Source organism: Sparus aurata, chromosome 21 (assembly GCF_900880675.1).
Source record: "Sparus aurata chromosome 21, fSpaAur1.1, whole genome shotgun sequence".
NCBI lineage: Eukaryota > Metazoa > Chordata > Actinopteri > Spariformes > Sparidae > Sparus > Sparus aurata.
The window spans coordinates 25,048,651-25,054,597 of NC_044207.1; the positions used below are offsets into that span (position 1 = coordinate 25,048,651).

At 46.9% G+C, this 5,947-nt stretch overlaps 1 long non-coding RNA gene across 1 annotated transcript; it reads left to right on the forward strand.

The window, feature by feature from the left end:
* The first annotated feature begins 206 nt into the window (after positions 1-206).
* On the forward strand, positions 207-5,660 carry LOC115573047 (uncharacterized). Its single transcript, XR_003982207.1, has 3 exons — positions 207-318; positions 2,135-2,315; positions 5,546-5,660. It is a non-coding gene; the product is annotated as an uncharacterized LOC115573047 (long non-coding RNA).
* Positions 5,661-5,947: the final 287 nt, after the last annotated feature.

The following is a 5,947-nucleotide window of genomic DNA, read 5'->3' on the forward strand; positions in this document are numbered from 1 at the left end:
CTCTGAAGGACATCTTCCCTATTGTTTGAATGTGGTGTGTGTGCGTGTGTGTGTGTGCATGTCTTAGCTCGCCTTCTCTTTGCTCTCTGACACTTCATTCTAACTTTTCTCTCTCTCTCTCTCTCTCTCTCTCTCTCTATCTCCCTTCTTCCTGTCTACTTATGACTCAGAAGTGCGCAAAAAAAAAAAAAAAAAAAAAACTTTTTCATCTGTGTTTTCAGCCTCGTGCGCACACTCCGGTGTGAGCCAATAAGCCATATTGGAGTTTACCCAAGGATGAGCCAAGCTGAACCGGAGCTGCCTCATAACTCTGGAGAGGTGGGTGGCGGCGGGAGAGAGAGAGAGAGACAGAGAGAGGGAAAAAAAACAGAGAATAATTACATGTGAGGCTGGGAGGTGGCGGTCACAGAGAGGAGTGGGACGCAGGTATGACGCCGGGCTGGTGACATGACATGTAAGACACTTAAAGGTGCAGTGGGGGACCGGCTGGGTCAGTGACAGGAAGCACGGATGCACAGAAAAGACGCCACTTTTGTGTCTAAAGTAGCCCCTCAGAACAGTGAAAACACTTAAGGAGCTGGACGCCATTTCATTCCATCGTTACGCACACGCTAAACCTCAACTAAAAAAGAAAGGCAAAGGTGCAGAAAATGTTGCGTTCGATTACAGCGCAATGGTAAAACAGTCCTGGAATCCTGGGTTTCAGTTTGTCACTCCGTCTCAATGTGACACGGCAGCGATTAACAGATCACACTCGGAATGTGTTTACTTTATACTCCAGGAAACCATCTGACTTTGAAGCAACTTTTGGGGGGCATTCAGGGGGCGCCATGGCCACGCTTCCACGTCACCTAATTGGAAAGTTAGTGATGTGGTTGACTGTGTTTCCTCATAATTCGCCCACTCCTGCTGATTTTGTTTTTCGGGCATTGGAGGTGTCAAGCTGACCTTTGGCTTCAGAGCCTGGGTAACACGGGCTGCACCGTGCCAGGCACGGGCTGAGGCTCAGCCCAGCTGGGTCGCCATGATGCGAGGGGGCCAAGGTGGAGGTGGGATGACTTGTGAGGTCTGGCAAAGAGCTCAAGTGAAGAGAGAGAGAGAGAGAGGGGGGAAAGAAAAGCGAGGAGGGAGAGGCAACCGATATGTCTCGGCGATGACTCACCGATGCTGGGTATTTATAGCATCAGGAGGGAGGGAGGGAGGGATGGAGGGAGGTGTGAGGGAAGAGGAGAGGGGGGGGGGGGCAAACGGTTTGGGAGGCGGCCAAAGTGGCATCATAGCACCGCCGACAGGGAGCGGCGTAGGGAGAGACGGAGACCGCAGAGATGAAGCATCAGAAAAAAAAGGATGGAGGACGGGGAGGGAAAGAGAGAGAGGGAGGGAGGGATGGTGGGAGGGACGAGGCAGAGAAGGAGGTTTGAAAACAGGCAGGGTGGTGGAGGGAGGGGGTGGATGAATGAGACTGAACATAATGGAAAGATGAGAGGATGAACTGTGAAGACAAAAATAGAAGCAGCGTTTGCATGAGACGGAGCATATTTAAAAAAAAATCTCACACACAAAACAATCTCGCCGGGCGTGACACGCCGCAGAGACAACCGCTTGTTAACGCTGAAAGGAAAATGGACACACTTGGTTTCGGATATGATCACAAGTCGACGGGATCTCCTTTTTTTGAGATGACGTGTGACTAACATCCGTACATATTTAAGGCAAAAAAAAAACAAAACAAAACACACACACACACACCCTTTTTCTCACGCCTCCCCGCAGCCTCACATTCTCTTCAGACACCGGCCAGATGGAGTCATGCAGAGGAGGACAGGGAGAAAAAAAAAAGGTGGCACACTTTAATGAACCTAAAAATCAGCGCGGTTGCCTAGACACTGTACATCTCAAGTAGAAAACACACGAGGCTGATACATGCACAACCAATTAGGGAGGCAAAGATAGGAGCAAAATCCAATTAGGGGAAGCAGAAAAGACAGAGTTTTTACAAGACATTACTATGATAATTTGTGCAAATATGTGCATAATTACTCCTTTTTATTCAGGGTTACATTAAAGTACATGTAATTGTTCCCAGATGGTGGACGTTTCTGTTTCTTATTCCGCTTCTCTCCCTTGCCGACAGGATTTCTTCATCAAAAAACACATCCTGCCTCTTCCCCCGGTGACGTCAGCCAGTGCGTCACGCTTGCATCCCTGAACCGTAGACACACACCAGCATCGTCCGTGCACATGTGCACTCTCTACATGCACATGCACACGCACGCTGTAGATCTGCTGAAAAGGGGATGAGTCAGAACGTCAAGGTAAACACTCAACGCTATTAATATGCAGAGGGTTTCAAAAAAAAAAAAAAGGGAGGGGGCGGATGGTATTAATGATGAGCGGAAAAGCAAAATGGAGGCTGACGGGTTTGGTGGGAGGCAAAGCGGGAAAAGGAGCCGAGAGTGAAGTTAAGTTTCTTGAAAAGACAAAATTGTGCCACGTAGAGCGTGGGGGGATAAGCTGCTCATGTCAGCTCCGAGACGGCGGAAGCGAGACGCGACTGAAATGCTGACTTTAATGTTCAGAAGTGCACAGGAGCAAAAACGTCACGACAAACTGCGAAGCGCTGAGAACTCCGGTGTGTCCCACCATCAACCTCAACCTCCCCAGGCCGCGTCTGGCACGGCACCTTTTGTTGCATGTCGCTCACAATCTACCTCTCACTTCAGTTCCTGTCAAATCCCAGCTGTCTAATTTAGAATCTAAACCTGCTGAGAGTTAGACGAGAAGATTGAAACCACTCCCACGTCTGTATGCTATATATGTAGCTGGCTGGAGCTTTAAGCTAGTTAGCTTAGCTTCCACTCAAGAATAGGAAATGGGGAGAAAGGAGGAGCCTAGCAATAAAATAAAGAAAGGGGGTTATGTAACTCAAGGGAGACAACCTTATTTGCATGAATGAGCAGAAATGCATACAGAAATGTGAAAACAAGAAAACTGTTAAATAAATCAATAAGTTTGTGGGAATAAATACAAAAATAAATACATTAAATTGATCAAATTACATGAAAAAGTTACTAAAATGGGAATTCAATCAAACGCTTTATGAACACATGAATATCAATTGATGTAAAAGTGTGTAAATTAATGCCTAAATTTGTTTTTAACATTATTTTTGGTGCATTTAATGGCATATTAATTCATTTATATTAGTTATTGAGTGATTTATTAATGTTTCTGGTAACACTTTATAATGACCCTCATTGATAAATGTTAAACGCATGGGTATTCAAACTTCAGGTAATAATTATTTCAGTGTTAACAAACAATGAAATGCTAACCCTAACCCTAACCCTTGGACAGTGCAAGGCTAGCTGATCATCCCTGTTCCCAGTCCTTATGCTAAACTAAGCTAAACTAAGCTAACCAGCTGCACATATATACCATGCAGAAGAAGTGTGGCTGGTATCAATCTTCTCATATCAAGTTAAGTAACTAAACCCGTGTCGCTAACGACAAACTTTATGAGACATCAACAGACAAGCGTGAGATTGAGAGACGACTGAGTCTCAGCTGGTGATACTCGAGTCTCATTAACGGCGAGATATTTAGCTCACTCCCACAGGTCTCCTGATGCATTCCTGCGGCATTACACGGACATGCGTGGCCTTTTCAGATTAGGCCTGTGTGGAACCTCCACCTTCATTCCTTTCATTCACTCCTCCAGCTCTCCTCTCTCCTCCCTGCGCTGCTCCTGACAACACACTTCTCCCCTCAGCTCTCCCCTCCTCTGTCCTAATGACTCAGCCGGCCATAATCATCCCTATCTGTGTTCCTGGCTCAAACCACCTGCCTCCAGAAGACACGGGCCGCGCTTTTTTAACTGCGGTAATTGGCCGAGGGAGAAGATGAGCCGGACAGGGTACAACGGAGGGGAGAGGTAATGAAGGCGAGAACGACTGTCTGTAGAAAACGGAGCCACTAATGGAGGAGAGGAGGACACCAACCTGTGGGAAGGAGACGAAGGTGGAGGCAGATGAAAGGCTGTGAGGCGGCGTCACCATGGAGACGTCGGTTGAGGAAGAAGGCGAGGCCGCCTCATGATGGTGGGGTGATGGAGGAGGGAGGGAGGGGGAGAGGTGAAGAGGTGACGAGGAGGAGGATGAAAACAAACAAAGGGAGCCGGGGAAGGATGACCACATGTGGACCTGTCGCCTCTCCCCCCCCACACACACACGCACACACACACGTGACAGCATCACATTTGAGTGTTCGAGGAAGAGAGCGATCAAGTGTTTTTGCAGCTCTCTAACCTTGGCTCGCGGTTGAGTCACGGGTCCTTGAGATGATAAAGCATTAAAGCGAGTATCTGAACACACACAAAAGATGAGAGGACGTCTCTAGATGCAGCTTTGTGGGTCTGTCTGCGTGTGTGTGTGTGTGCGTTTGCGTCTTTCGCGGCTGACTGACAGTGAGCGTGTGAACATGCGGGGCGTGGGCCTCTGTGCCATTGTGACGCACACCCGGCGTTGTTAAGCTGATACCATTCTCTCCCCGCAGCTTTGATTGGCATGTGGATAAACAGCAGCAAAGCCCCCACTGACTGCTGTGGGTTTGGAGGCTGCAGGAGGAGGAGGAGGTGGAGGAGGAGGGTGGAGTACTGTAGATGGTGGCAGATATTATACAACGATCAAGGAGATGAGATTGTACAAATTGTTTTGAGGCGAGGGAGAGAGAGAGAGAGAGCGGAATGAAACCTGACAGGCAGATTTGGGGCCGGCTGAAATGTTTCAAATCACCTCTGCAGTCTGTGTGCGGCTGAATGATGCTAATTTGTTAATATGCAAGCCAATTCCTGCAGGGAGAAGAGAATAATGTTTGACTCTCTTATCTGTTTAAGGGCATTGTTCCCCCCTCTCCTCCAAAAAAACCCCTCTATTTCCTGATGTCATATTTCCTGACAGCGGTGTGGTCGCAGCCTCCGGCCAATCACATGTGCCCTGCCAGATACGCAGCGGGAACAGAGGGAGAGCATCTGTGTGCTGTGTTTACTCGCGGCAGCACGCGGATAATTAATTCAGAATTACTTTCACATTGTCGTCACTCGAGCTAATAGGTGCTAAGCGTCTAAGCAAGTCGTTAGGGTTGCCATGGCTCAGGAAACCTTGTCCTGCCTCTTTGCCCAGAAATGTGTGCATCCAAAGCGTCCGAAGCGTTGATTGTCTCCCAGAATGCACCTGAGACAGAGTGAAAAGGCTCAACAGGATGAAGACTGTCTGAGTTTTTCTTTCAATCACAATAGAGTCTAGTTTTTTTTTTTTTTTTTAGCACATTATACTTTATCTTTAGGAAAAACTGAGCAAAGGTTCTCATCTTCCCTATACTGATCAGTTAATATGATCAATCTCTGTCACTCAGCATCAGATTGATTCAGAAATGTGTTATGAATTGAAATTATGTTAATTTTATGTATTACGCTCATGAACTCTTTATATTCAGAAGTCCCTCTGCACAAAACGTCACGCAATGTTTCCATTTTTATCTGTTTCAGAGTTTCAGTCCTTTACAGAGAACAGTACTTAAACTTGGAGACACATCAACACATGTGAATGAGCTGCAAATAGATTTATTGAGCCCGTTTGGACCTATCCATTGATGGCCCAGTCAACACGGTTCACCTTTGGTTCTGAATTGTAAGTCTAGTTATAAGTTCCTTGCACCTGAGGTATGTAGAGATGTTTTGAGCAGTAAACTGCAGTTCTGAGCCTGGGAGCAACAACTTGGGTCCATGAGGAATCTCAAAGCGTGCCAGCGCCGACGCCAGGATGGAATGCTGGGTTTTAAACATTTCTGCAAACCACTGATATGTTTGCATTTCTAGGCCTACGTAACATATTGACATTTTTTATAGACATGTCATATCACATTCACATAACATGCTTATTCACATAAC